The sequence below is a fragment of the Centrocercus urophasianus genome, unplaced genomic scaffold (genome assembly GCF_019232065.1).
Source record: "Centrocercus urophasianus isolate 14NV4802_14NV808 unplaced genomic scaffold, USGS_Curo_1.0 seq_830, whole genome shotgun sequence".
NCBI classification, from domain to species: Eukaryota; Metazoa; Chordata; class Aves; order Galliformes; family Phasianidae; genus Centrocercus; species Centrocercus urophasianus.
The window spans coordinates 5,451-13,846 of NW_024885456.1; the positions used below are offsets into that span (position 1 = coordinate 5,451).

Genomic DNA, 8,396 nt, shown 5'->3' on the forward strand with positions numbered 1-8,396 from the left:
ACTTAGACACAGTTCCAAAAATCCTTTTTTGTCCTCTCTGTAATCATATATACTTGTTTATTTGCTAAAAATCTAACAGTGGATTTTTTTTTTTTTTTTCCCCAGGAGAAGACCGCCAGAAGCTGCGGCGCGGCTGCGTGTCGAGCCAGTCGTTGTTGTTTTCGCGGTCTCCGCTCCCCCCTCGTGGCCAATAGGTGGAATTGCGGCCGTGTTTGTTCGGCGCCGCAGGCACCAGGGCGCATGCGCAGAGGCACGCGGCGGTGTTGTTCCTCGCTCTACGCAGCAAATCCGCCGAGCTTTGTTATGGTTAGTCCTCGAGGCAACAGAGCGCATGCACCAGGACACTCATAACTAGCATTCAAATCTACAAAGCCTCTAGGTGCATGCGAGCAGTCGATTCGTGGAGCTTGCTTCGGGAACAGACTATTCTGACTCCTAGCGGCCCCTGCGCCCCTCGCGCGCGTAATGAGGAGTCGAAAACAACGCACGCGTAGGTGAGTACTCGAAATTAATCATGCGAAATAACCTGCCGGGCCGGGGCTGTTCGCCTCTCTGTTCGCTATTACGTGGAGGACTGAGGACCATAGAGAGGCGGCGGATTAGCTGAGTAGAGCGGTTAGAACGGCACTTCCGCATTTTATACGCGCATGCGTTGTGGTGCTTGCGGGACGCAGCGGCCGTTCCGCGCATGGGCCAGGAGGTGGCAGCAGAGACCGCGGAAAGAACTTTTCCGATGGGACTGGGGGAGCGGCGGCGCAGTGCCTGGCGATCCGGTGTGTGTGCTGTGAGAACGGGAGAGGAGCACGAAGTTAGAAGTGGAGGGGTTGTGGGGGGAAAGACGAAGAAGAAAGAGGGAAACTACTCCAAACCCAGGAGAGCTGTGCCAAGTGCATATAAATAGCTTTAAAAAAAAAAAAAAAGTTTTTTTCTTTTTTTCTTCTTTCTTTTTGCCAGCCTCTGTTGCATTGTTTCTAAATGTTGAAATACCAAAATGCAACTGCCCAGCAAATTTAACGATAATGGGATTAGAGCCCATTGGCAGAAAGTGCAGGGCCGTATGAATGTTCACTCAGCCTCTGTCTTGTTTATACTTCCACATATTTTTCTTCAAAAGCCTTTCTTTCCCTGCGGGTTTCATTTTTGGCTTTTTGTTCTTTTCATGCCATAAAATGGGAAGTTTTAGGTCCTAGCAAGTCTAAGCAGCCAGATCTAGCACAAAGCTGCAGTTTTGAGTTCTGTGTGGACCATGACAGTGTTCCTACAAAGATTACCAAAAACTGCAGTTCTCCCCCTAAGTTTACAGATGGAAAGAAATTAATTCACCTGCCTTTAGGTGAATCAAGAATTGATGTGTCACAGCTGCCATTGGCAAGATGGCCTGAGAGTTGTGTGGGTGCATCTGGCTGTGAGAGGAATGTCTCTGTGGAAGGACAGCTTGTTCCACCCTCTGATGGGGGCAGCTTCTCAGCTGCCCTACCCTGGTCTTCCTGCAGCTGGACAGATAGCCCAGAAGGCCACGAGGTATGCAGACCCTCCCTGGCCAGCTGCAGCAGTCACTCCTGCCAGCACTCCCTTTCCCCCCGACCATTCACATTTTGCAGTCTAGAGCCCTGTGTGGCACAGGAGGAGAGAGCTGCAGGCAGAAGGAAAACAGGGTGCTGGGATTCCTGCAGCTCGCTGCCAGCTGTCTTCTGTGACATTTTGGGGGTGGGCAGGGGACTGTGGGAGCACCCTCAAGGCTCTGGGCAGGAGGGAAGGAAGCAAAGATGCAGCTGCAGGCAGCGGGCTCTGAGCTGGAGCAGTGCGGCCGGGCACTGTACAGCTCACAGCCTGGGCACACGGAGCAAGTTTGTCCAGCTGCGGGCTGCAGGGCTGTCCTTATCAAGCACTCCCCCATCGCACAGGTCTGCAGTGACTGCAGCAGTTGCTCGAGCTCTTCCCACTGCAGGAGCTCAGAACTGACAAGAACCCTGACCAAAGCAGGTAATGGCAACATACGCACACAGATACACACCTGATACAGAATCTGGCACTTGACAGTCCTCCCTGAGCTTCTTGCTGCTTTTTAGGCTGCTCTACAGCTATTCTGTCCTTTTCCCCCTCATTCCCCTATGTCTTGCCCTTTCCTTCGCCCTGTGCCTTCCCCATTCCTTTTTCAGGCTTTCTCCTTTCTTTCCTCGCTTCCTTCCCTGTGCCTTCCCCCTGTGATGACGCCATGTTCTGCTGCTGTTCTCAGCTGACGATCCTTAAACTGCACTTTTCAAAGACATGGGATCAGGCTGCATACTATCACTGACTTAAAAAACTAAAACAAAAACAAACAAGTGCAGTATTATGTACAGATAACGAACTCCTGCTTCAAAACCAATATCATCTCCACATCCTGGAGTGTCACCATCACCCCCAGGTTGGGCTGGTGCTGCTCATCTGCCCTGCAGTGCTGCTCAAATGGCACCGGCACCTCCTGGCATGGCCTGCCACCTCCCTGTGTCACCTCTACGTGTCACCTCATCTCACCTCTGCAGTTCTAACCCCACACCTCCACCCTATGTCCCCCCATGTCCTCACATGTCCCTGTGTCCCCACACATCCCCTCATGTCTCAAGTCCCCCCACATCCCCTGCCCCAATTCAGTCCATGCTGATGTCACCATGGGATTGAGGAGGGGGGCAGGGATGCCTGTGGGGTGCGTGGAGTCCTGGGACAGGTTGATGGCTGTGCACAGGGGGGTGATGGTGCCCTCGGCGCACGGCTGTGACAGGGGGGTGTGAGTCATTGCCCCCAACATGGGGCTTGTGCCCCATGCATGTGGGCAAGTTGTATGGGGAGTGCTTTCTGGAGATGATCTGTCTTTTCTCCAAATCTGCAGCGACTTCAGCAATCCCGTGTCGTACCGCAGCAGAAATGGGGCACTGCCGTACGTCAGCGATCTCTGACTCAAGCACAGGGGCTGCACGAAGGACACACGCTGCAGCCTCCCTGTTTCTGTGGGGTTTGGGATTGATGTTTGAGCCAAAAGGCCTCATGGTGCCATACAGGCAGGTGCTGGGTTCACCCACTGAGGACGCCAAATCCTAAAATAATGTCACAGCGGTCTTTAATTGCTGTGGGAGGAGATGACGTGCATTTCTCCCTGGGGAGCTGTAAGCTGACCCCACAGTGTGGCAGACAGCACCAAAAAGGGATGCCATCCTGTACTTTCCTACCCTAGTAAATCCTGGTTCTGCTGGTACACCTCTTGTACCTGGAGCTGGCTCTCCATCTGGCTGAGACGTCATCTTTAACACTTCAAAACAAGCCTAAGGAGAGAAGATTTTGGTGATGTGACATGAAAACAGACAGCACAAATATAGACCAGGATAACAGAAGATGTACACGCTGGGTGTTGAATATCATTTGGAAACCAAACCCCAGGTGAGAAGTCTTGTTTTACTTGGTTCATTTTTGCTAATCTCCTGGAAGATCAGGAGGTCAGTAGATGTAAACTAGAGATGCGTCACAGGGATATTCAATCAAGGTGATGCAACACATATCTAATTGTTTTTTCATTATTACAATGACTAATAGATATTAACATGAGAGTGACGCTCTTCCTAGCTTAATATATGTTAACGCTGAATTTGAAACTGGCATACTAATAAATAGGGCTTCTGAAAGAGGCGTGTTCATAAAACCAGGCTTTTGTCTACTTGTTTTTCATTGTAATATCAATATATTGAAACATTTGCACAAGGTCAAGTAATTGTGAGGGGATAAAACAGCACATGAGGTTATAATTACTATGTTAGGTAAAGCAGAGCATTATCAGTCTTCATTGTTGTTTTTTTTTTCTTTCCTTCCAGTTACTTGACAGTCCAGGAAATTTTTCACAGCTGAGCCATTGTGTTTTCTTCAGAAGTTAGAAATAAGATTGGCAGATCCATGTCCGTATTCACCCACGCAGCAAAGTACTGGAAGAACTGCATTATTTCATCCCACTCTTCAGTGAGTTTCTATTATTTACCATGTAAGAACAACTTCTTTGTAATGCCTCCCTTGTAGAAAAATGACATGTTTATCTGTTGCGGCTGAAGATACTAGGTGGGAGCCTGCTCAATATCTTTCTTTGTATTCAATTTGCAGTGTCATTAGGGGACATACAGCACCATGTCTCTTTAACCTTTCTCAGCCACCAACCACTTTTTTTCTTCATGAATTTTCAGTTATTCTCAAAGTATTTGGAGCACATAGTAATGGGAATGTCTGATAGCTTTTTATCCAACGGTTGTTTAACCCATAGTGAAATCACTTGTCTACATGAATGTTGTTACTAGATGATGTTGCATATTAACAGGAGTAAGAGGTAAAAACATGAGTAAAGTGCAAGATATTTCATGATAAAATCAGCAAACACTCCAGGCATAGCAATTATAGCCTGATTATTCTATGGAAACATGGACATATGCATGAAACATCTATATACATGAAACAATTCTATTAAGCATGTTAAAATAACTGAAAGTAAATTTGTCCCAAGAAAACATACGTAACTAAGCTTCTGCTTGGCTTTAAGATGCACACACATTATTTCTCTGACTTGGAAAGACAAGCATGTGTGATACTTTACTGAGTACTGAGTTATTTCAGCTTTCTGGGAGCTGTATACTAATGCTGTGTGGTCAGAAGTCTTCTGAAATGAGGATTTGATACTCCGACATCAGTGAACAGCATAGTGCTACTGATCTGTAACCTCTCAGCAGCAAAATGGAGAAATCCATGTAATCGATTCAGTGTCTGTGAGGAGAAGCAACACCTTTTAATACACCACCTCAGAGTGCTGGAAGAAAAAATAGACAAATTTTATTTTACCTGCTTCATCAAAGTACATACAATGGCATTTGTTTGAGAGAAGAATGAACTCCTTTATATTGCAGATGGAAGGACAGAACCTGCCTGTACAAATCTGCATGAATACATGGCAGAATACCTTAGCCATGAGCAGATAACTCTTTTCTTAAAAGCGCAACTTTTGACACTCTTGACAGCAATACCTGAAACGCAGTTTGTGAGTCTTGGAAAAGGAAGGCAGACGGAAAAAAGACACCATTTAGTCTGGATTTGATTAACATTACTCTGTTGCTTTCAGTTGGTTGCAGAACTTAACTTCTACAATGACAGGGGGCGTCATTGACACTTGACATCATGTCTCTTTGAAATTCTAGGCCCCTTTCAGTCAAATTTGGCAGAGAGGAAAGAGTTTTGAAAATGTTTTGGTTTTGTTTTTTATTTATTTATTGAAGAGGATAATGATCCAGTTGTAGCAATAACATATTTCTATTTGAAAAGTGAGTCCTAGTGGTATTCCCCAAGATCTATTTTTGAGCGTTTTTCAGACTTCACATATAGGAACTTCCTACCAGGTCAGTGACAGGTGAACACAGCTCCAACAGATAGCTGATCTCTGTGAAGGATAAAATGCACACAAGGCATGCGATTCTGAAGTTCAAAGGAGATTTCAAATGGTTGTATTTCAGTATGCTTAAATAATGTTCTACCTATTCTGCACTTCCTTAGAAAAATTTAAAATCTATTTTTCAGTAATTATCTTTTTTTCATTTAAGAAGACCTTCCAATAATTCATAAGCTTTACCTTCATTATCCCGTGTTCATTTTTATAGTTCCTCATTGCAGAAAACTGATGTGGCCCAATTTCACTAGCCATGACAACACTGAGCAGACACATCCGTGCTAATAGACACGGCCACAAAGGGGTGCAGAGTTCAGTTGACAGCTACATCCTAGCACAATAATGGTAATCAGGATACTGTAGGAACAAAGTAGTTATCTCCAAATTGTACAAGGTATCAGCACTTTTTCCTAACTTCTAAAGCCTCCTCCTACTTCTGTTTACATTGCCTGACCTCTGTGAATTTGACAACTACTGCCACTACCCACACACACACATACAAAAGGGTAATCAGATGACTGTACTAGGCTTGTGAGATTTCTAATAATGTCTCTTACCCATTCTCCAGGGAAACCAAAGGCTTCCTGATGTGTTGGATCTGGTTTACATATCAGGCCCTCTTTTTGCCTCGGAAGGTTGTCACCCAGATCAACAGCCCTTCTTTTTTGTCTTGATAGAGGAGCTCACAATATCGGAGACAGGTTGACTATCTAAGGTGACCCTCCAGCCTCTTTCTCTTCCTTTGATATCTCAGAAAAAATGTGTAATTTATATTTGCATTAAAAGACAATTTTTCATTTTTTGTATCATCAATAGCACTGGGACTTAGCATTACCTTTTGGGCTTTTGATGACCTAGAGTATAAAGATATCTTTCCTTCAAGTATTTCTGATGTACAGTCAAATCAAATATTTTCCTTTGAGCTGTTTTAAAAGAGTTTGGCAGCATTGAATGGTTTTTGGTACTAAATCCAGTTCTTTGATCTTCCTCCAACATTACCTAATTCTGTTTATAGTTGTTGTGTTGAAGTGGAAAGAACTGACTTGTGGATAAGACAAAGCAGTACTCCCCTAGCATCTGATTCACCAACTGCTCTTGCATACATGCAGTTTCTCCAAAGGCGATAAAGGATTACATATTTTCTATGGATATTTTCTATGAGAATTCTTTTTTTGCCTTTGAATATACAAAATCTGAACATCCATGCTGCTTGTGATTTCATGCTCCTTCTGAAAATTCTTGCTTTTTTCCAGACAAGAAAACGTATATTTGTGTGATCCGTGTTTTCTTATTTTTAGATAAAGTGATGACCGTTAGTCTGCTCAGTAAGACTGACATTCACTACCTAATTTTTCCATAAGAGTGCAATCCTTATTCTTGAGATGTAGTTAATATAGCAAGGCTAGAAATGATGGAAGCCACACCGAGCTTGGTCTCTACTTTAAAGGTATCATTTTAAATCATATGTATTGAAAGTGAAAATTTCTGTAAGCTAGTTGAGCTGATTTTGATAGCATATGTTTAAAGCGTTGATCTGAATGATCTTTTGTAAAATCTGGTGATATTCAGAAGGCAGACACCTTTGAAGTCTATAGAACAATATCACTCAGTTATACCAGTACACCATGTGGATTAATATCCACATTTGCTCATGTTACTCATCCTTTTAACTGAAGGTTGGGTTTCATTATATTATTGAAGTTAAGGGAAATAAAGTAAAATTGATTTTCAAATGGATTCTAAGATTTCATTTGTGTTTTTAATCCCTCTTTAGAGGAAGACATCATGTCAAGTGATGCAGTTTTACACAGTAGATTGAGGCCATGATCTTGGCTTTATAAACAAATACAGCAACAGTGGTAGTGAGAATCCATGATTTTATTTTCATGCAGCTTGAATGGTCTTTTCGTACTTTTATTTAATTATTATTACTATTCATTTTTATCATTTTTATTTATTTATTTATTTTAATTTATGCAAGTTCTGAAAATAATCAACTGCTTTTCCTTGGCCAAAACAAAACACCATGAGGTTTCCCTCAGGTGGCCGTGGCCTCTTAATTGTTTGTTACTACTAGTGGCTTCTTCTCTACTAATCAATTTGTAGATGACCTGTTGAAGAATAATGAGGTTCCTTCGTTGAGTGAAGTATCAGAATATTAGTAAAAAGGTGTCTGTAGTAAATATTTTTCATATTTGCATTAAAGATCATAATACAAACAGATTTCTGAGATGGACATATACTGAAGTCACTTGGAAGCAGACACACAAACAGAACAACCAAGCTTAAACAACCAACTCAGCCCTCCCAAAACCCCCTGTCCCACCCCCCCCCCCCCCCACACACAAAAACACAACAACAACAACCAAACAAAAACTAAAGCAACAGCCATACAGATAGACAAACAAAAATAAAAACAAAAACAAAAAAAAGAAAGAAAAAAGAAACGAAGAACAAGAAAAAAAACACACAATGGAAACTGCGAAAAAGACAATGAGAGATACAGAATGATGGGGAAGAAAACTGTCAGCAATACCTGGAGACAGTATCTTCTGGAACTAACAACGCAAAGGCAGATATACATATGCAATAATAACACCAAAAACAAGATCACTACTGCATTATAATTCATAAGCCATTCTCTTCTCTGAGGCAGTTCTTTTGTTTATTACATAATCCTGGAATGCAATGAAATAGCAAGTATCAACTAGTAACAGTGTTACACTATCTCCAGCTCTAAAATTAGACTCCTTCTCTGGTTTGGACTAACGGGCTTACAGCAGGTCAGAAAAAGACTTGTGTAAATACTAAGGACAGAGAACTTTCTAAAAAGTAAGCAGCTAATCAGCAGTATTTAACCTGTAGGAAAAAAAATTTATATGCTTTTCTGTGCTTTGACTAATCATAGAAATATTTATAAGGCCCCATCCACACAGAATTCAGAGATTTA

The 8,396-nt window shown here is 42.7% G+C and overlaps 1 long non-coding RNA gene across 6 annotated transcripts; it reads left to right on the forward strand.

Moving 5' to 3' along the window:
• The first annotated feature begins 240 nt into the window (after positions 1 to 240).
• Positions 241 to 7,375, forward strand: LOC122171150. 6 transcript variants are annotated; one of them, XR_006171918.1, is made up of 5 exons: positions 241 to 494; positions 1,905 to 1,983; positions 3,212 to 3,414; positions 3,843 to 4,006; positions 4,914 to 7,375. It is a non-coding gene; the product is annotated as an uncharacterized LOC122171150 (long non-coding RNA). The 6 variants fall into 6 exon arrangements; XR_006171920.1 differs by having other exon boundaries at positions 6,015 to 7,375; XR_006171919.1 differs by having other exon boundaries at positions 3,843 to 3,984.
• Positions 7,376 to 8,396: the final 1,021 nt, after the last annotated feature.